Genomic DNA, 23,650 nt, shown 5'->3' on the forward strand with positions numbered 1-23,650 from the left:
CTCTTAAACTCGATCCCCCTGTTAATGAAAGCCAAAATACCATATGCTTTCTTAGCAACCCTGTCCACTTGGGTGGCCATGTTAAGGGATCTATGTATCTGCACACCAAGATCGCTCTGCTCCTCCATACTGGCAAGAATCCTGTCCTTAATCCTGTACTCAGCTTTCAAATTCGACCTTCCAAACTGCATCACCTCGCATTTATCCAGGTTGAACTCCATCTGCCACCTCTCAGCCCATCTCTGCATCCTGTCAATGTCCCGCTGCAGCCTACAACAGCCCTCTATACTGTCAACGACACCTCCAACCTTTGTGTCGTCTGCAAACTTGCTGACCCATCCTTCAATCCCCTCATCCAAGTCATTAATAAAAATTACAAACAGTAGAGGCCCAAGGACAGAGCCCTGTGGAACACCACTCACCACAGACTTCCAGGCAGAATATTTTCCTTCTACTACCACTCGCTGTCTTCTGTTGGCCAGCTAATTTTATATCCAGACAGCTAAGTTCCGCTGTATCCCGTTCCTCCTGACCTTCTGAATGAGCCTACCATGGGGAACCTTATCAAATGCTTTGCTGAAGTCCATATACACCACATCCACAGCTCGACCTTCATCAACTTTTCTAGTCACATCCTCAAAGGACTCGATAAGGTTTGTGAGGCATGACCTGCCCCTCACAGAGCCATGTTGACTGCATTTAATCAAATGTACATTCCAACTGTTGTTTAGATTTTTTTTTAGCCCAAGGAACCTCAGAAGCGTGGCGCTTAATTAAAAGCCACTGCATTGGCAGTATCTCTCACTCGTACCTAGCACTTCGCAAAATCTAAATGTATTTGAATTTCAGAAGGTTTCATTCAATTGTAAACTGTGTCCAGATTTATCTGTTGAATTTGGTGTATTGCTACAATCTCAAGGGCTGGAAAAAGTGAGGAAGATAAAAAAAAAATGAATGTATAGGTCCAAACAACAAATTAAAAACACATGATAATTGCATAAATGTGTAATCATTAGAGAAATGTTTCAGCTCCTGTAAGGTTTCTCTCATGCATTAGGACTCCAGGGACTGCTATATACTCAACTGTGTCTTCGTGATGTGGACAAGAACATGTCAGAAGCAGAGCATTGAGAGGGAGTACATGTAAATGAACTGAATTTGGATTGATTCGGTTTGACAAAGTCTAATCCTTATCCAGTTGAGCAGACATAAAAGCAAACTATGTGAGCTGGCTCCAGTCTGCTCAGTCTCATGTCCAACCAACTGAATTGACACATGCACCCAATGGCTCTCCACATAGTATTTAAGTACAAGCCTATTAACACAGGAATAGCAGGCCATTCTGTCCCTCAAATCTACTTCACATTCAAGAAGATCGTGGCCGTTCAACACTATTTACTAACCATACCTCATCATTTCATGTATGTAACCCCATGAAAATATATTGCTCTCAGCATTGAAAGCTCCAATGTTCCAGAATCCATAGGTAGAGGTGGATGTAGATTTCTAGTTTTGTCAGAAAAATAATTTTGTGTTTTACTGATATATGTCATTGTGCATGTCTGCTTACTTTTTTGACATGGACTTGATGGAGTATTAATTTCTGACAAATGTTGAGTGACTGTGTCACATTCCTGATGAATGACTTATGCCGGAAATGTCCATTCTCCTGCTCCTCCGATGCTGCCTGACCTGCTCTGCTTTTCCAGCAACACACTCTTCACAAAATCAATCTTCCCTGGATTCCTATGACATGTCAGGGAGATGGTGAACATTGAAAGTTCAAATTCCTCACTGCTACGTGCCCCTATAATATCATTGGATTCGGCCAGTCTAGATCCTCGTACCTCAGAATACCATAGCCTTCAAGATGGTATTCCACATAGTATTAAACATTTATTAATGACTTAGATGAGGGAGTCGAAGGGTGGGTACTTAATCTAGGTTAGAAGTTCGGCACAACATCGTGGGCCGAAGGGCCTGTTCTGTGCTGTATTGTTCTATGTTCTATGTTCTATGGTGAAAAAGGCAGAAGTATGGCAGGTGGAGTTCAGTACAAAGGAATATGAAGTGATTCATTCTAGAAGGACTAGAATGGAAACATTATAAATGGCCCAATTCTGAAAAGTTCAGAATTAGTATTTCCAGAAGCTAACACTGAAAGATCATGGGGAAAGGTGATAAAGTTTAAAAAGAAATACGTGATTTAGGTTTACATGAGAAGCATAGATTAGACAACGAGAGAAAATAAGAACAGGTGTAGACCATTTGGCCCTTTGAGAATGCTCTGCCATTCAAGATGGCCATGGCTGATCATCCAATTCAGTCCTCTGTTACTACTTTCACACACAACCTTTGATCCCTTTAGCTCAAAGAATTATATCAAACTCATTCTTGAAAACAGTCTGACTTCAACCAGTTTCTGTGGTAGACAATTCCATAGGCTCACCACGCTCTGGGTGAAAAAGTTTCTCTTCATCTCAGTCCTAAATTGCCTACCTGGTATCCTGAGACTGTGACCCTGCTAGCGGACTACTCAATCATTGATTGGATCAATCCTTGTTTACCCTATGTATGCCAACTGGAATTTTGTAAGTGTCCATGAGATCTCCTTCTTTCCTTCTTAATGCCAGTGAATGATCAAACTTACCACTTTGAATAGTGCAGGTTCTAAAGGCTATCAAAGTGAAAACATTCATCCTCATCTCTGTGTTTGATCTTTTACCAATGATTTAAGATCCATGATATCTGTCTATTGAGCCACTCACCAGAGAGAATATTCTTTTTTTCATTTACTCTGTCAAAACTCCTCTTCAACTTGAAAGCACCTAACAGGTCACCTCTTATATTCTTTTTTTCATGAGAATAGTGGCATCATGGTGGCTCTGTGGTTAGTACTGCTGCCTCACAGCACCAGGGACCTGGGTTCAATTCCCACCTTGGGCAACTATCTGTGTGGAGTTTGCACATTCTCCCTGTATCTGAGTGGGTTTCCTCTGGGTGCTCTGGTTTCCTCCCACAGTTCAAAGATATGCAGGTTAGGTGAACTGGCCATGCTAAATTGTCCATAGTGTTAGGTGTAGGGGAATGGGTCAGTGAATGTCAGTGAATATGGTGCAACATACATTCAATCTCTATTCATACATCAAATGCCTTGCCATCTCAGGAATCAGTCTGGTAAATCTTTGTAGCACTCCCTCTGTGACCCTCCATTATATACACAAATAGATTATGCTATCAATTTATAAACAACTAGCTAGGTCCCATCTGGATATAAGTGTATATAATTCTTTGCACCCTACTTCGACAAAAAACATAAAGGGCTTAGAAAAGATGCAGAGGAGGTTTAGCAAGGACCTACTAAAGAGAGTAATGAAATAGTTTGGAAATGATTATATTAGATTCCCTACAGAGTGGAAACAGGCCCTTCAGCCCAACAAGTCCACACCAACCCTCCAAAGAGCAACACACCCAGACCCATTCCCCTACACCTAACACTATGGACAATTTAGCATGGCCAGTTCACCTAACCTGCATATCTTTGAACTGTGGGAGGAAACCAGAGCACCCAGAGGAAACCCACTCAGATACAGGGAGAATGTGCAAACTCCACACAGATAGTTGCCCAAGGTGGGAATTGAACCCAGGTCCCTGGTGCTGTGAGGCAGCAGTACTAACCACAGAGCCACCATGATGCCACTATTCTCATGAAAAAAAGAATATAAGAGGTGACCTGTTAGGTGCTTTCAAGTTGAAGAGGAGTTTTGACAGAGTAAATGAAAAAAAGAATATTCTCTCTGGTGAGTGGCTCAATAGACAGATATCATGGATCTTAAATCATTGGTAAAAGATCAAACACAGAGATGAGGATGAATGTTTTCACTTTGATAGCCTTTAGAACCTGCACTATTCAAAGTGGTAAGTTTGATCATTTAGATAGAGCAAAACTATTCCCTCTGGAGCGTGTTAGGAATGGGCAATAAATGCTGCCTTGTCAGTATTGCCCACATACCACAAAAGTTTTTAAAAATTAATTAAATCAACCAATGTAAATTTTGTATTTCATTTGTAATGATGACTCATGACCATCTTTCGTAGCACAAGAAGACACATTGTTCCTCAATTTAAATGAATAGTTTGGATAAAAGATATTGAGAATTTGACCAGAAAAAAGGAAGTATGGCTCAGGTACAGGCAGCTGGGATCAAGGGAATACAGGAATGTAGTGGAACACCTTGGAGTTTAGGTGCACAGTTGTCTGAAAGTGGAGTCACAGGTAGACAAGGCAGGGATTAGATTCCCTACAGTGTGGAAACAGGCCCTTCGGCCCAACAAGTCCACACCCACCCTCCGAAGAGTAACCCACCCAGTCCCATTTCCCTCTGACTAATGCACATAACACAATGGGCAATTTAACATGGCCAATTCACCTGGCCTGCACATCTTTGGCTTGTGGGAGGAAACCTGTGCAGACACAGGGAAAATGTGCAAACTCCATACGGACAGTTGCCCAAGGCTAGAATCGAACCTGGTGCTGTGAGGTAGCAGTGCTAACCACTGAGCCACCGTGAAGAAAGCTTTTAGTACAGTGGCCTTTATCAGTCAGGGCACTGAGTATAGAAGTTGGGAAGCTATGTTGCAATTGTATAGGACATTGGTGAGGCCGCATTTGGAGTATTGTGTTGAGTTTTGATCATCTTGCTACAGGAAGTATGTTAATAAACTGGAAAGGGTGCCGAAGAAATTTATAAGGCTGTTGCCAGGACGCATTGGTTTGAGTTAGGGAGAGGTTGGACAAGCCAGAACCTTTTTCTTTCAAGCATAGGAGACTGAGGGATGATCTAATAGAAGTGTTTAAGTTCATGAGAGGCATGGATAGGATGAATACACTCAGTCTTTTTCTCGGGTTTAGGGAATCAAGGATTAGAGGGCATCAGTTTAAACATGGAGGGGAAAGAATAAAAGGGAGCCGGAGAGGCAACCTTTTTACACAGAGTGTGGTATGCATATGGTATGAGCTGCCACTGGAAGGGATTGAGGCGGATACATTAACAACATTGAAAAGGTATTTGGACAAATACATGGATAGGAAAGGTTAGAAGGATATAGGCCAAGTGCGGGGAAATGGGGTTAGTCTTGATGGACATTTTGATCGGCATGGACCAGTTTGGGCCAAAGAGCCTGTCTCCATGCTGTAGGACTCTATGACTCTAACTGGCTATGATAATATGAGCTGGGAGTCTAGCCTGTGTTGGTGCTCTGAAGGGTTACCTGATGGCTGTCTAGACGTTTTAAATAATGTCTATGGCAACCACTGGTCACTTTTTATTTCAAAAACGTGCAGCAGAATCAACGTTTCGGGCATGAGCCCTTCTTCAGGAATCCTGAAGAAGGGCTCATGCCCGAAACGTCGATTCTCCTGCTCCTTGGATGCTGCCTGACCTGCTGCGCTTTTCCAGCAACACATTTTCACCTCTGATCTCCAGCATCTGCAGTCCTCACTTTCTCCTTTTATTTCAAAAAGCCTTACTTAGCATCAGAAATGCCATAATTGTTTTCAGCACGAAAGAGTTTTGTCAAAATGCTATTGAGGGAAATGTAGTTGGTCATATTATACAGTTATTACATTGTAAAACAGAGCAATTCAGTCCCAGTAAAATTATCAACTCCAAATCCATATGCTTCCAAGCCACTGTCAAAAAAAAAATATTATGTAGTGTGACCTCATTCAGAGAAGGTCATGTTGAAGCTGTACAGGATGTTCGTTCGGCCACTTTTGGAATATTGCGTGCAATTCTGGTCTCCTTCCTATCGGAAAGATGTTGTGAAACTTGAAAGGGTTCAGAAAAGATTTACAAGGATGTTGCCAGGGTTGGAGGATTTGAGCTTTGGGAGAGATTGAATAGGCTGGGGCTGTTTTCCCTGGAACGTGGTACAATTGCAACACTTAAAAGGCATCTGGATGGGTACATGAATAGGAAGGGTTTGGAGGGATATGGGATGGATGCCGGCAAGTGGGCTAGATTGGGTTGGGATATCTAGTCGGCATGGATGCGTTGGACCGAAGTGTCTGTTTCAGTGCTGTACATCTCTATGACTCTATATGCAGATTGATACAGTACTGTTCCTCAATATCAATACTATGCCAGTACATCATCATCACCTTCTAAGGTCTTCATATTCCCTCTAAAGGATAGTCCCCAAATTTAAACACAATATTTCAACTGAAGCCTTAACTTGTGTTTTATAAGGTTTTCGCATAATGTCCTTGCCTTTGAAAGCTACATCACTATAACTGAAACAAAGAAGCCCATACACTGTCTCAATTGCCCTACCACCTCTAAAGACTTGTCTAGATGCATAGCTATGTATGTTGTGTATATAGGTCTCTGTTTCTGCACTTGCTGTAAAAATGTAGAGTTTTCAAATAACTACAGAGTAGTAGATGACAGATGTACTTGCAAATTCCTGCCACCAAGAAGAAGGTGGAATGAGTTCTTCGAGTGCTTTAACAGTTGATCATCCCCATCCTACCTTTTCCTCACAGTTGCATTAACCAGAAGGTCACATTTGTAACCCAGTGCCACGCTGTGAAAAGGCTCTGCCTCCATGATGATAGAGAGGCAACATTGATCGCTTTGTACTTTAAAACTTTTGAATCATCTTAGAAGGTGCCTCCACATTTTGAGCTCTTTCACCCAATCACATCAATCACTTCTCCCAATGTGTGTGGTGATCTGTCAGTATTGGAAAACTTCCATTGGCCTTTCACCCTCAGAGGCTCACCTGGCATTCATATTTGAACAGGACACTTGCAAGCTGCTACTTAATTGGGCACATCTTCAAAAAATAATTTGCAGAGTCCTGTCAGGGAATCGGGAATGAAAATCCCCGCAGTCTATTATTGTCCTCTTCGCAATTTACTATATTTCCAAATTTTGAAATAGTGTCCTGTATGCCCAAGGTCAAGACATCAATATGTATCATAAAGGTTGGGGTAGAGGGGGAACCATTTTTTCTACCCCGACTCTCTGAAAAAAAAAAGAATCATTCACTACCACTTTCAGACCCTTAGCTATTTCATGTCTTTGTTTCAACTACCTTTGATTCCAGGCTTTCATTTTGTTAATAAGTCCAGGACATAATACTTCATCTCTGCACTTGCAAAACCTGACTACGTATGATAGTGGAAATAGTGCATGGGAAAACATGCTATCTTTCTTCATAAAACGTAAGCTTCCATTTATGCCATCCTTGCAAACACATTTACTACTAAAATCAGTTCAGCATTATGGAGCAAAAACCAATATTGAGATGCTAGTGAGTGGAAAGCAGAAAGTATGAGAAGCAGGCAGTCACCATCTGACAGATTACGTAAGTCAAAACGATGTTGGCCCTACTTTCCAACATTTTCTGATTTTGATTCCGATTTTCAGTAATAGCAATATCCTCAATGCTGTTTGGAGAAACCAGTGAACTGCTGATTCCAATAAATTGGTAACTGAAGTTCTGAAGGGAACCACGGTCTACTTTGGAGAGACTCTGATTAATTTTACTAAGAGTTTCAAACTGAAATGCACTGATAAATCAGAGAGTTTGAGTTTATGGGCAAAACTGTGAGTTAGGCATCAAACAGGACAAGTATCATCTGACTCACACAATCCGCGACAGAAAAGCTCTTTCATCTGCTCTGCATTTCTCTTGTTTGATTCTATTCTTAGTCTGAATCGTTCCAAACTGAATCCATCTTTCACTTTTAGTTATGTTTCCTCTTCTTCTGATTGTAAATAAGCTCTAAATAGGCATCAGCCATGACTCAGTTAGTAGCGCTCTCACATGTGCAAGGGGATAATGAGTTCAAGGCCTCCTCAAGAAATGGGAGCACAAAATCCAGTTCCCACTTCATGTCAGTACTGTGGGAGTGCTGCATTGTCGCAGCATTTCAGCTGTTAGATCCTTCTATTGCCTCAATGCATCTAAATATAATATTGTATGTATAAGAGAGGTATTTGACTTGTTTGGACAGAGTCAAACTCCAATGCTTGTTTATTCCCTTGATATGCAACTATGCAGAACCGAACTGCATTTGTGACCTTGTATAAATTCAAAGATTTTTTATGAATAAAGTATATATTTGAAATTACAAAGAAGGTATTTTTACCATGCTGGCCTACAAGATAAGATGGCAAACCGAGGCCCCGCTACTCTTGACTGAAATAATCCCACAGCATAAGTCTTAGGATATTTGTCCAAAAATCCCTGAAGGTGCCAAAGCAGATTAATAGGGTAGTTAAGAAGGCTATAGGACATCTGTTTTTATCAGTCAGGCATAGATTGTAAGAGCAGGAAGGTTATGTTGGAGCTGTAAAGGACTTTGTTAAGGCCACAGTGGAGTACTGTGTACAGGTCTGGTCTCTGTACTATAAAAGGATGTCTTTGCACTGGAAAGGATGTAGAGAAGATTCAACAGGATATTGCCTGGAAGCACTTTAGCTCTGGGGAGAGGCTGGATAAGTTTGGGTTGCTTTCTCTAGAGCAGGGAAGCTTGGGGTGGGGTGGTGGCGGAACTTGATGAAGTGCATAAAATTTTGAGGTGCATGGACAAGGTGGATAGAAAGCATCTGCCCCCTTTATTCGAAGGGTCAATTATAAGAGGGCACGCTTGTAAGGTGAAAGGCAGTAGGTTGAAAGGGGATTTGGGGAAATTTTCATTCACCCATAGGGTGTTGAGAGTCTAGAATACACTGCCTGGGTGGATAGTTGAGGTGGGTATTTAAAAATAAAATGTGGATGGGCACTTGAAATGTCATAACATTCCAGACAATGGCCTTAGTGCTGGAGGTGGGACTTGTATAGATTTAGTGTAGCTTTGGTGGTACAGACTTGATGGGCCAAAGGGCCTCTTTTGTACTGTATGATTCTATGATTTGAAGAGTTAGAATGTTCTCCTGAGCATACCTGTCGAGCATTCAACCCTCAACTAATATACTATAAATGAGATCATCTGCACATGTATTGCAGTGCTGTTTGTGGGAGTTTGCTGCATGCAAATTAGTTGCATGTTTCCTGCATTATATTAGTGACTACACTTTAAAAGTATCTCACACGCTTAGGGTCATCCTGGAGACATGAAAAACATGTTATAAATGCAAACCTCATTTTCTTTAATTTCCTGCTGGCTTCATTGCTTGCATCTTACTCTTTAATTTTCTGAACCTGTCAGAAGAATAGTCTGAGATTGGGCTGGTATGAAAGATGCTGAGAAATGTCACTTTGTGTTTCCAATGTTCATATATTTAATGAAATGAAATGTATGATATGAACCGTGCAAGTCTATAATACTGTTCCTGCTGAATTAAATGTGGTACACTGCAACAAGAATGGCTTAATTTACACAAGCTCATATCTTTTAATGCTATTTACATGTTTGCATTGTGTTTGCTTATAAATTAAAGAAAACACTCTGAAATAACTGCAGAGAGGCCACTCTCCCATCACTAAGTACCGCACAGTACATGGACTCTGTCTGACCAGCTAGACCAGTGACAGTGCTGAGAGTGCGGAGACTCCTGTTTACATCTGCCAGCCAGGGCTCTCTGATTGGATTCAGGTTAACAGCCCCTATCAGGGATCTCATACTCAATGAGGTCTGCCTAGCCCTCATTCCAATCACTATATATACTTATAAACATGATGCCCCATTTATCTTAAACCCTCAGCTTAATGTGGACTGGTTTTTCTTTCGGATATCATGAAACCCATATCAGGCCCTGACATTTCTTGCTGTCTGGTGTCCACCCACAGGGAGATGTTACAGCAGAGTACCAATTTACAAGCCACCTCCACGTTCACTGTTCAATTAGGATAGGTAAGGAGGTGAAAATAAAAGGTAATGAAGTCCACTCCAATAGAGACCAGTAGGAGAGCTATTGATGACCTGACTGATGGGAGACATTCTTTGGAGAATTGTAATGTTCACAACATATTGCTTTTGGACATAACTACCTCCATAATCATGGCACTCAGAGACAAGGCTTCAGTATGGGCAGACAGCATTCTTGTAACTTTTCTGTTAAAGAGCTTTTCAACATTAGAAGTTAGGAGCATTCAGCCTACCACAATCAAGCCTTTCCCTTTCACCTGATTGGGAACAAATATATCGAGGGTGAGGTGGGGCAAGGAAGTGGAGGATGTTTTCAATGCTGTAACAGACAGAAGCTTAACTGTCCTCTTAAGTGCCTTAAATTGCCTATCTGCCATTGCCATTGGAACCTATCTTGCAGAAAAGTGATGGAACGAACCTTTGTACCATACGAATATGTGAATTCGGAGCAAGAGTATGTCACTCAGGTCCTCAATCCTGCTCCATCATTCAATACGATCTTGGCTGATCAATTACCTGCTATGCAGAGATCCAAATTTCCAGGCCGCAATCCCTCACCTCAAAAGTTGCCCCCATGTGCGCTGGGAAATTGACTGAGAAGGTCACTCCAGCATAGGTACCTCATAACTCAGTAACAGCTGTGGCGACAGGGACTGAAGGCTGGAAATGCAAGTAGTCTAAGGAAGACATTTGGAAAAAAGAATTAACAGAATTATATCATGAAGTGTACATTTGTTGGAGGGGGGGGGTGTGGTGTTGAAGGAAACAGCTTGTGATGGTGTGGAAACAAGGACCTGAAAAGTGTAATAATCAGCAGACAGCAGAATGTCATTGGAAGGCCAGAAGATAAAAGCTGAATTCTTCACCTAAAGTGCTAAGTATTTCAGCGAGATCACAGACCCATTGCTCGAGATGTTAAGCAGTAGAGACTCGTGTTCTATGAGTGGGTTTAGTTGCAGGATTGCTCGGTTTGGTAATTCAGTAACATCATTTATGCATGCATCCTAGCCATACCGATCAGTCTGTACTGAGGTTGTAGAACTCAGCCTGATGATATTTGGGCATCCTGTTTGACCTCAATTCCTCTGCTTAGGGAATTAGCCACAATTTCTGCTCGTGATCATTATCCAGAGACTTTTGCTGGAAGGCATTTGAAATGTATTAGGGAACAAGCCTGACTTTGCATTGCTGCCTCCCCTCGGTTCCCTCTGCGGCTGACATTACCTGAGCCTATCAGGAGAACAAAGTGGAACACCAGTTTTGCACCCGATCCCATAGGTTTGCCATTTGGCAATTTAGATTTAAATTATTCCCAGCAATATCAAAGATCATACACAAAGAATAGCAACATGAGGAAGGAATTCAACAATACCTTGTCATTTGGCAGAATCTTCTATTCCTGGTGAGCTTGGAGACTGTAAGGGCATTTGGATGGTCATTCTGTCATCTGTAGCATGGTCTCCTCTATGGTTCTATTGAGTACAAAATCTCTTGGCCTTTCAGCGACCGCCAGATCTCGCTGGGCAGGATTTCGCTCTCTGGGGTCTTGATTCCAGATGAAGCTTTGTCATTTCCTGATTAGTGTGTGGATCAGTTCCCTGTAAGAAGCTCCTTGTTGGGTCTATTGTTGTGGATCTCCAGCCAGGTGAGGAAACCCCAGATGCCTCAATAAGACTCCACCCATTGTCAGTGCAGGAAATAGCATTGAAAACAGTTTCCTTGGAAAGTGCAAAAGTGTGATGCCAAGTTGTTTTAACAACATGAAACAAGGTGACCTAAAAAAACTCTAAAAAAACAAGAGTATTATTTAAACAGAGAATGCCTTCAGCGTTCTGAATTGCAGTGAGATCTCAATGCTGTAGTGCATGAGTCACAAAATGTTCATATGTAGGTACAGTAAGTGATTAAGAAAGCTATTGGAATGCTATCCTTTATTACAAAAGGAATTGTATGTAAAAATAAGGGGTTAAGCTCCAATTTCGTAGGGCATTGGTGAGTCCACATCCCAAATTCTATAAGCAGTTTTGGTATGCATGATTCAGCAAAAATTTAAATGTATTTGAGGCAGTTCAGATGGGGTATTCCAGATTGATACCTGGAGTGAGTGGAAAAGATAGTCAGACTGGGTGAGTTTTCACTGAACTTTAGAAAAGCGAGGTTTGGTTTGATTGGAGTTTATAAGATCTTGAATATTCCTGACAAAGTGGAAAGAACAGTTCCTCTTGCAGCTGACTCCAGAATTAGGTGATGCTATTTTAAAATTATCATTGCCCCTTCAGGGCAGAGGTGGAGTCATAGTGTCATAAAGCACAGAAACTGATCCTTCGATTCATGCCAACCAGACATCCCAATCTGAGCATTTGGCTCATATCGCTCTAAATCTTTCCTAGTCATGTACCCTTTCCGGTGCCTTTTAAATGTTGTAATTGTGTCAGCTTCATCTCTTCCTCTGGCAGCTCATTCCATGTATGCACCACCCTCTGATGAAGATGTTACCCGTTTTTAAAATCTCTCTCCTGTCAATGTAAACCTGTGCCTTCTAGTTTTGGACTCTCCCACCCAAGGGAAAAGACCACGGCTCTTCATCCTAACCATGCTGTTTATGATTAGACTAGATTCCCTACTGTGTGGAAACAGGCCCTTCGGCCCAACAAGTCCACACTGACCCTCCAAAGAGTAACCCACCCAGACCCATTTCCCTCTGACTAAAGCACCTAACACGATGGGCAATTTAGCATGGCCAATTCACCTGACCTGCACATCTTTGGATGTCGGACTGTGGGAGGAAACCGGAGCACCCGGAGGAAACCCACGCAGACACGGGGGAGAATGTGCTCCACACAGACAGTCACCCAAGGCTGGAATCGAACCTGGGACCCTGGTGCTGTGAGGCAGCAGTGCTAACCACTGAGCCACCGTGCTGCCCTAAAAGTAACCCACCCAGACCCATTCCCCTGCTCTCTACTAATGCACCTATCGCTATGGACAATTTAGCATGGCCAATTCACCTAAATTGCACATCTTTGGACTGTGGGAGGAAACCCATGCAGACACAGGAAGAATGTGCAGCCTCCACACTGACAGTCACCCAGGCTGGAATCGAACCTGGGTCCCTGGCGCTGTGAGGTAGCAGTGCTAACCACTAAGCCACTATGATTTTATAAAACCCTCAGCCTCTGATGCTCCAGGGATAAAAGTCCCATCCTATTATGCCTCTCCCTATAACATAAACACTTTAGTCCCTTATAGATCTTTTCTGCACCCTCCCAAGTTTAGCAACATCCTTACTCTAGAAGCGAGAACAGAATTGTATGCAGTATTCTAAAAGTGGTTTCATCAAAGTAATGTACAGCTGCAACCTGGCGTCCCAACTCCTCTACCCAATGTTCTGACCAATGAAGACAAGTGTACTAAATGCCTTCTTCACCACCTGCCAGTCCAATTTCAAGGATCTATGCACCTGCACCCCTAGATCTCTTTGTTCAGCAACACTCCTCAGGACCCTACCATTAAGAGTAGAAGTCCTGCCCTGGTTTGGTTTACCAGAATGTAACAGCTCACAGTTATCTAAATTAAACTTCATCTGCCACTCCATAGCCCATCAATCCACCTGAACAAGATCCCGTTGTACTCTGAGATAATGTTCTTCACTGTCTACTGCACCAGCTATTTTGGTGTCATCTGCAAACTTACTAACCATTCCTCCTATACTCACATCCAAATCATTTAGACAAATGATGAAAAGCACTGGACCCAGCAACAAGCCTTGAGGCTCACCACCTGTCACATGCCTCCAGTCTGAAAGGCTAGCAACTACCACCACTCTCTGTCTCCTACCTTTACGCCAATTTTATATTAAGTTGGCGAACTACCCCTGGATCCCATGTGGTCTAACCTGACTAACCGGTCTACCGTGTGGAACTTTGGGGAACACTTCACTGAAGTCCATATAGAAAATGTCTACCACTCTGGCTTCATCAATCTTCTTTGTCACCTCTTCAAAGAAGCTCAAAAAAACATGCTGGGCATTTTTTCTTTCAGAGAGTTACACAACTTTGGAACTCTCTGCCTCAGCAGTCAGCAGACACAAAGATCATTTCCTATTTTTAAGGAAGTGGTAGATAGGTCCTTGTTAAGCAACAGAATGAAAAGTTATCAGGGATAGATGGGAATGTGGAATTTGGAAAAGCAGATCAGCCATGATGTGATTTAAGGTAGAGTAGGTTGAAGAACTGATTGGCTTACTTAAGCTTCCAGTTATTTTGTCAGAAGTCACATGACACCAGGTCATAGGTTTATTTGAAATTGCAAGCTTTCTGCTCCTTCATCAGCAGGGCTTTTAAAGCTTGTGATTTCATATGAACCTGTTGAACTACAAAGTGGTGTCATGTGACTTCTGACTTTGTCGAACCCACTCCAACATCGGCACTTCCACATCATAATTATCTTGTGGTTGTATATGTATACCTTCAGGAAAGTTGTTCCTCAGCAAAGAACTTAATGGGAAGGCCTGCTTAAAGAAATAGCATGCTCACGTAAATCGTACTCAAGGTTGAAGCAAAACATAGCAACAAAATTAGTGATATCTGAAGATCAATTTTGTTTTTATCAAAGTCTGTCAACTACATTCAAGCTTGGAGAGCTAAAGTTTGAGGCAGGGGTGGTGGGAAGTGAACCAGAAGGAAAATTGGGGCAGTTGTATTGTCATCACCAAAGGTTAACACTCGCCCGAAAGGATACCTTAGCTACACCAAGCTACTGCAGTCCTCACTTTCTCCTACATCGATTGCAACTACTGTGTGGTGAAACTTACCTTGAACAGGAATTAAGTTGAACCAAGGTTGTTTGACTTCTCAGTCAGGTGGCAAGTGCCTAATAATTGACAATGTGTTTTTCATCCTTCTGGACCACGAATGATCTACCTCATTTGGATAAGAGCACGGGTTTTCATTTTTTAACAATGATGCACTTCTACAAAAGACACACCAGCTGGACACACTGCACTGTGTAGTGCACGTTGACACTTTCTTTCTACAGTAACTGAGTGGCAAGCCAAGCCTAAACCTTCCACACATAGCTGAGCAAGCACTTATTTAAACTCCCATTTTAAAGGTTGCAAGCAGTGGGCAGAGAGTCCTGTGTAACTCACTATCACTATCAACTCAATCTGGTCTTAAATGATTTATTAGTCATTTTGACCTGGGAAGGGAAACTGATACCGGATCAGTCTGCTCCTCAAGCACTCTAATCAAAAGGTTTCAGCTGAAACACAGGATACGTTTCTAGTAAAAGATGATTTCATCTCAAAAGAAGACCAAAAAGAAAAAAAAAATGACCCTAAATCAGGTCAATGAATTCTAGATGTAAGGGTCGTAAGGTAAAGCACGTAATGTTAATGAACAACTATTACACATGTATTTTCCTCTACACTTAAAATGAGAGAGCAATTTGTTTTTTTTAAACTGTCGCCACCTAATGACCATTTAGTACAGGAATTTTTCATTGTCTTTGTACCCAAAAAAGGGATATAATCCCATGGAGTGCACATATGAACAGCACAAGTTTGACAAAAATCAAATCACTCAACTGTAATAGAAAACAAACCTGTGCAACATGTCGCATTGATTCAATCTCATGCCACTAAACAGGGAGAAAGAACATTCATTTACATAACACCGCTCACCACCACAGAATGTCCTAAAGAGCTTTACACCCTGCTTATTGCGATGTTCAGACACTGTTATAATGTAGGACTCAAAGCAACCAATTTATCCACAGTAAGATCCCACAAACAGCAATGTTACAGTGACCAGATTAACGTTATTTTCAGTCTTCCTCCAATCCAATTCTGATTATGAACTATATCGGTGGGCACTTCACTGTTACTGGATCTGAATCCTGGAACTCCCCACTGTGAGTGTATCTATACCACATGGACTGCAGCAGCTCCAGATGGATGAAGACAAGCACTGGCATAGATCAAATGCAAAATACTGATGATCTGAAATAAAGACAAAAAGTGGCTGGAAAACCTCTGCAGGTCAGATAACATCTGTGAAGAGAAACAAGTTAGTATTTCTGGTCAACTGGAAGCTTTGGAACTATTAGGTATTTCTAGAGTTGCTAATTGTTTTTATATTAGAATTCCACATATGCTTCCATATTTTCTGTTTCTTTAGTGACTTTTCTGAGGTTAAAACATTGGTCAAGACACCGAGGACAGCTCTTCAGGTTAAAATTACTCCCAGAATTGCCGATAAGGGCAGATTAAAATTTTTGAGGTTTACACTCCTCACCGGCCCACCTCCCATATCCTTCATCAAAATCCAACATTGTTCACAATTGTCTGCAGGCAAATCCAACAAAACCTTTCAATTTTGTGGAGAGAAATATCCCAAGTGCGTAAGAGTGGCATAAGAAGAAAACTAACAAGTCAAGTTGCCAGTGTCCCAGGGGACCATTGGGCTGCCATCTCATTAGGGAGAGTTGACTGGTGGCGATTGAATCTGAAGGTCACCATGCCTTAGGAAAGGGGTGAGGTTGAGAAGGAGAGACTGTCACAGTAACTTCAGTTGGTAACCCATGTTGCTGGTGTCACTCTACATTGCAAACCAGTTGTCCAGTCAAACGAATTGATCAACCTCCATTAAGAAGAATACTGGTGTAGGGATAGTGTAAAGCTTTGTCAATGGGTTGGGTGTTAAACAGGAGTTCAATGGAAGTGGGCAGGTTGTTGAAAGCATGACTGACCAGGGTAAAACAAAGTGGGTAAGGACCCAAAGAAGTCACAGCCAGATGCGAAGGAAGGATAGGAGTGAGGGGGAAGTTCATTGTGGGCATTGGAATTGCAAGGAAATTGCAGAGATGTGTGGAGAAGGGGCCATGATGAAATTTAAACATTGGAAAGCATGCTTTAAATTTGAGACACTAAGGATGCGTGAATGTCAGTGGGAGAGTCAGGTTTGCAGCAGGACAGACAGTGGGTTTAGGAAAATAGGAAGGACAGTATCAAATGGTCTGACAATCCGTGTCAGTCATGTTTCTGGGTCAGTTTTGTCACTTGCTGAGCTGAATTGTATGCCCTACCCCACTGTAGATTTGGTGATGCACGGACATTAAATCTGGCAGAAGAGCCATGTACTGGCTCCACCCTCAAATAAGTGTGCAGTGGGAGGGCCAAGGGTCATCATTTCCATTCAGGCTGCAAATTGAGGCTGTTAAATGGGTAATTAAAGCCCACTCAAGTGCATCATCCCACTGCTCCTAGTATTCTCCAAAAGCAGGGCACAGGGTTTGGGAGGAAGGTATGCAAGGTGGGAATTTCAACAAACAAGCCTGGGGGCTTTGCTTGTGGGTTCCCAAGGAACTGTTCCTCATTCAAAGCCACTCCGTGATTGATCATAAGACCAAAGCTATAAGAGAAGAAGTTGCCCATTCAACCCAGTGAGCCTGTTCCAATCTAACATCAGAAAGGCGCAGTTGGCTTTTCTACCCTTGCTTCCTGTCCCATGATCCTTACCCATTCCCCCCCCAGACTGTTTCCTTCTGTCACTCACTTGTGCTCCATGTGCCATCTGTAACCTTGGGTCAGTGTTGTACCGGCAGCAGCCACCACCTCCTGGGTGGCACTGCTGAATACAGAAAGACAATGAAAGACTGAAAGGTCTTGGGGATCCAGACCTCCATCCCTAAATTCCTTGGTTCTGGAAGAGGGCCTGCCATTGGTCTGTCAAGTGCCTGAATGGCACAAAATACAGTGGGTCTTTCTGTAAAGTGGTGAGACATGGGTCTTCAGCCAATAGCCGATACCCCTGCCTTATCCACAAGATTCCACCTGTTATTTGGTATATGCTGTACTGAATGGCATTAACTGCACTGAAATGGCCCCACACATGCATGGAACACCATTTATGCCCCACGTGAGCTTTCTCCCATCCTTCTTTCCTGACCCTATTCATAAGTCCTTCTTTTCCTTTATGTGTTTATCTAGTTTCTTCTCTCTTTGCAAATCACCTCAGCTCCTGCTTGCTGTTGTGATTATGTTGTGCCAGGAATTGCCGAGAGTCATAGTTTCCCTGTGATCAGCAGCTACGCTGTGTGTCATACTCACCCGAAGATTAATTTGGGACAGCCCCAAATTTTGTTTTATTTATAGTGCTAATTTATGACAATGTAGTCCTGACTGAGTGATTCTGCAGCTCGCCCCCTCCTATTTCCCGATCTTTTGATTCTGCATGCTCTTAAACAGATGCCATGTGGCCGACACCCCAGCAGCACCCCAACTCTAAGCAGTGACCCCTCAGCTCAACTGCACAAAGAGTTGCTCACATTGGTCACAAAGAGGAAAATGTTCCACAGTATAGGCCTGCTCCTGAATTCTAGTTAACATATGTTCACCCAATACGATATACAGTTTGAAGCTAGATAACTAACTTCCACTCATGGGAACACATGAATAAAGACATTGAAACAATATCTCTATTATAGCAACCTTACCAATCATTCCTGCAGGCCAACATTTTGAGTGGTTTCCGAGGCCTGTGGTACCTAATTTTAGTCCTAATTGGACATTGATGGTATTTTAACTTGGGCCTGAGCTGCAAAGTCATCACAGATTCCTGTCTGATGAAAGCAGATCAGAACATGAACCAGTGTTCGAAGGGAAGTCAAGCTCTTTCATATATGAATAGCACTGGGAGTAGAGTGTTCAAACAGTTAGAGTATTCCACCTGCCCCAACCTTCCACACCATTCCTCGCCCTCTAATCTTTCTATTGTGTCATTTATTCCTATCCAGTAGCCTGAACTTGCAGTGCCTTCTACCCATAGACTGGCTGCTGCTTTCTACTTATTTTGGGCTGGCTACTGACTGTTAACATGCAGGTGAGGACAGGGTTAAAATTTCATGGGGACGGAACAGTGGCTCAGTGGTTAGCTCTGCTGCCTCACAAGGTCAGGGCCCCAGGTTTGATTCCACCCTCGGGAATCTACCTGTGTGGAGTTTACACATTCTCTGGGTGCTCCGGTTTCCTCCCACAATCCAGAGATGTGCAGGTTAGGTGGATCAGCCATGCTAAATTACCCATAGTGTCCAGAAATATTCAAGCCATGTGGGTTAGCCATGGGGAATGCGGGGTTTTAGAGTAGGGGGGTGGGTCTGGGTGGGATGCTCTTTGGAGGGTTGCCGTGGAATCAATGGGCCGAATGCTCTGCTTCCACACTGTAGGATTCTATGATTCTGAAAAAGCAAAAGAATCACAGATGCTGGAAATCAGAAACAAAATCCAAAATTGCTGGAAAAACTCAGCAGTTAACATTTCTTCAGAAGAAAGGTCACTGGACCTGGAACATTAACTTTGATTTCTCTCCAGACATGCTGCCAGACATGCTTGGTTTTGCCAGCAGTCTCTGTTTCTGTGTGTTTTTTTAATTTTGTGGGCCTGGAATTAAAAGGGAACTCTAAATTTTAGCTTTACTTTTGGAGATATGTTGTCAATGCCAACTCCTGTACAAGTGTACCTCAAAACACAAGGTTTGGTCATAGCGCACTGTAGAAATAACAGACATTTCTACTTGCCAACTTGCAAAAGGACATTTCCTGTCTTTCCATATCCTTCTCCCATTTTTACCCTATGCCTCAGTGGCTCAGTGGTTTGCACTATTTCATCACAGTGCCAGTGACCTTGGTTTGATTCCACCCTCAGGTAACTGTCTGCGTGGAGTTTACACGTTCTCCCCGTGTCTACGTGGGTTTCCTCCAGGTGATCAGGTTTCCTCCCATGGTGCAAAGATGTGCAGGTTAGGTGGATTGGCCATGCTAAATTGTCTGTAGTGCTCAGCAATGTGCAGGCTGGGTGGGTTAGCCATAGGAAATGCGGGCTTATAGGAATGGGGTGAGACTGTGTGGTACTTTGAAGAGTTGGTATGGACTCAAAGGATCGAATGGTCTGCTTCCATGCTGTAGAGAATCTGATTCTAACTACAGAGGCAGTAAATGAATTATGTAAGTTTTTTTTCACTTTAAACACATACAAACACTTTTTAAAAAAAAAACTAAGGAATCTCATTTTCATTCAGTAATCCAGCAGCAACTCAATCAATAAAAGCTCTCGAAATGGAATGCAATTATTGTTAACTGATCATCTAGTTTCACTTCTTTTTCCTAATTTTGGGTTGATCAGAAAGCCAGGTAAATTCAGCTATGAGAGTTTGGGGAAATCCCCCCAAAAGTCTGAATCATTGTAACCAGAGAATATAGTAATAAAAGAATATTGTAGGCAACTATTAACTAATTAATTGACGTGAATTTCTCACTCCCTTCACACAGTCTAATGATAAGACGTGTTGAGGTACAAAGTGAATTCTGCCCTCAATGGTTCATCACCACTCCCTCCCACTTACTCCACAGACTTCTGTTCTGCTGCCTGGACATGATGTGGATGATTAGAAACTCTCATATGGTAAGAGTATAAGGCAATTCTATGAGATTAGTCAGGTGCAACACCTAAGTATTACAGCACGCTACTGTTCATGATAATGTAGCTATAACATTTTGGAATATATTCTTGTGGTACAGATTCGTAATTAAACGTTATTGATTGTGATACATATTAATTTGGGAAAAGAGAAAGAGAAAGCGAGACATCCTGCGACTCTTACTGACAGCAATTGCCATTTTTCTTCCTGATCCTATACAATTAAATACTGACATAGGGCTGTTTGCACTGAAGGGATAGACTGGCAAATTTGCAAACAGCACTTAAAATAAAGGAGCAAATTATATTTCATCACATTTGCTGTTAAATTAAGTGCAAGTTTATGCCTTGTCGCGATGGCAGAAGAGCTGATGTTTGAGACCAGGGACAAGCTGTTCCAGTGTTGGAGGAAGAAGGATTCATCTGTCCACCACCTCAGGCAGTAATAGCAGTGCATAAATATCCTGTCTTTGCAAACTCATACATCTCCAGTATCACTGGTGTATATCTCACGCCTGTGTACTCATGTAAAAGCGCTGACCAACATCCTGGTCTGTACAGTGGGTGCAATGGGCAGATAACACAGTGTCAATATGTGAGCTACATTGACATTTGGAGACTGCCAGTCTCTCTGAACTAGTGTCGACTGCTTTGAGTTTCACTCTTTTTAAAGTGCAGAACTGAATATTAATCACACTGCTTGCTGTGAAAGGAATAGAGGAGTGCAGTTCTATGTGAGGCAAGCACTCAGGAAACTTTGTTGACTAAAGCTCAAAGCCCCAAATTAATATTTGCAATCATTGAAGTTTATTTCAAGTACACTTTATTTTCCCCTCACTGCTGGAGTTGTAACTGGCGTCTAAGTTATGTAGGTGACCAGGGATTCCAAATTCTTTAATTTTAGAAGTGGACTGTTTTGTCAGGGGTAAAAGCAATGTCTGAAGTGGTGGTGATTCATTCCACATTGAACCACTTGCTTCCTAGAACACGGACACTAGCGTTGAAGATCGGCTGCAACAATTCAGCCAACACTTGTGGCTGGGATTATCAGGGGTGAGACGGAGGGGGACGGCCTGAAGGGAGGTGAGCAAACTGTCTGAGGAAATTTATTGCACCCTTGTGATCGACATTTTCTAGCCAACCCACAAAGAGGACCATTTGCTGAGTGTCTTGGCAGGGTACAAAAGGTCAATTCCAGGCTTGTTAAATGTTAAGCCAATCATTGCCAGGCATAAATTAAGTTTGCACACTTCCTCAGTGGGGGAATAATTGAAGACGTTTATCAAAAGTAACGGTTTTTAACCCTGCCTGGTGGAAGATTATCCCATATCGCTCCAAAAACTGCAGAGTTTACATTGGAATGTGCAGGCCCGAAGTAATTCTGTACTTATAACATCATATGCAAATCTTCTGTGGTTACTCGCAGTGATAACATGTACATTTGCACTTTATTATAAAGCCACCCCGGAAGGCCTGTCTCGATTTTACACGTTAAAATTAAGCTAAAACCAAGATATCTTTTCAGAAACAGAAACAGAAACAGAACTTGTTGGAAAAGCTCAGCAGTCTGGCAGCATCTATGATGACAAAGCAGAGTTAACATTTCGGGTCCAGTGACCATTCTTCAGAAATTGCTGATTTACAGCATCTGCAGCTCTTTCGGTTTTTTTCTTCTTAGAAAGCTTGGGTACAAATTACGGCGAGTTTATTAAGATCCACTTAAGGGTTACATGTGCCTATTAAATGCAATTATGAACTCAACAGCATAGCCATATGTATTCCCGACCAAGCCCATCAGCAGTAGTGGGATAGTGGTAATAGAGACTATGGTAACCTTAAGGTAGAATATGAAAGAGTTACAACTGAAGTCTCACGAGATAATAATGACCTTATATAGAACAATGAACTCGCTGCCTTGAATATCATTTTGGTCATTATGCTGCAGCATCATCCAGACTTTCGAAGGCACTTATGGAATAATAAGTTAATGTTTATGGTAATGATACAGTGACGTATAACGTGACATAACATGGACATCACCAGTCAAGTGCGAGGGTCTGTGAAGAGAGGTGGAATAATCTGTCCAAGAGTGAGATATACACATTATGAAGTACAGAGAGTGCTATAGTTTAAAGGGGAGTTGAGGGGAGAAATGGTGTCATGGTAATGTCACTGGATTAGTAATTCAGACCCTCAGGCCAGTATACTGGGATCATGGATTTAAATCCTATTGTGGCAAATGAAATTGATATAATCCTGGAATAAATATTTAAGGCAGCTAAGTAGCCATGACTGTCAATTGTTATTGAAAACACATCTGGTTCACTAATGCTTTTTAGGGAAGGGAATTACCTTACAGTGACTCCAGAGCCATAGCAATGACTGGTAACTACTTTCTGAGCAATAGCAGGCGGCAATAAATGTTGGTGTCTCCCATATCCTGTGAACAAATCAAGAAAGAATAAAGGAGAGCTGAAGAAAAGGAGGGCATAGGTTTAGGGTGCGAGGGGAAAGATATAAAAGAGACCTAAGGGGCAACTTTTTCACACAGAGAGTGGTAGGTGTATGGAATGAGAAAGTGGTGGAGGCTGGTACAATTGCAACATTTAAGAGGCATTTGGGTGGGTATACGAATAGGAAGGGTTTGGAGGGATATGGGCCGGGTGCTGGCAGGTGGAACTAGATTGGGTTGGGATATCTGGTCGGCATGGACGGGTTGGACCGATGGGTCTGTTTCCATGTGGTATATCTCTATGACTTAAATGTTCCTAAATCATTCCAAACGCCAATCGGTAACAGCGTCAAATAATATAGGTTATAAACCAATCCTGAGGAAGGCCAAGAAAATGATGAAAAAGACGTAGGAACAGAAATATAACCAGAAAAGTTGGAAAACTCAGCAGGTTTGGCAACATCTGTGAAGAGCAGAAAAATGTGTTGCTGGAAAAGTGCAGCAGGTCAGGCAGCTTCCAAGGCGCAGGAGAATCGACGTTTTGGGCATAAGCCCTTCTTCAGGAATGAGGAGGGTGTGCCAAGCATGCTAAGATAAAAGGTAAGGAGGAGGGACTTGGGGGAGGGGCGTTGGGAATGCGATAGGTGGAAGGAGGTTAAGGTGAGGGTGATAGGCCGGAGAGGTTGGGAACAACTACTCTTTCCAATCCTCCCACTTCCTCCAAACCAAAGGAGTAGCCATGGACACCCACATGGGCCCCAGCTATGCCTGCCTCTTCGTCAGATATGTGGAACAGTCCATCTTCCGCAGCTACACTGACAACACCCCCCACCTTTTCCTC

At 42.4% G+C, this 23,650-nt stretch overlaps 1 long non-coding RNA gene across 1 annotated transcript in view; it reads right to left on the bottom strand.

Moving 5' to 3' along the window:
- Positions 1 to 11,725, bottom strand: part of LOC122553413 — a 34,260-nt gene extending 22,535 nt beyond the window's left edge. Inside the window, exon 1 of the long non-coding RNA XR_006312703.1 lies at positions 11,256 to 11,725. This is a non-coding gene — a long non-coding RNA (uncharacterized LOC122553413). The remainder of the gene's footprint in view (positions 1 to 11,255) is intronic.
- Positions 11,726 to 23,650: the final 11,925 nt, after the last annotated feature.

Source organism: Chiloscyllium plagiosum, chromosome 10 (assembly GCF_004010195.1).
Source record: "Chiloscyllium plagiosum isolate BGI_BamShark_2017 chromosome 10, ASM401019v2, whole genome shotgun sequence".
Lineage (NCBI taxonomy): Eukaryota > Metazoa > Chordata > Chondrichthyes > Orectolobiformes > Hemiscylliidae > Chiloscyllium > Chiloscyllium plagiosum.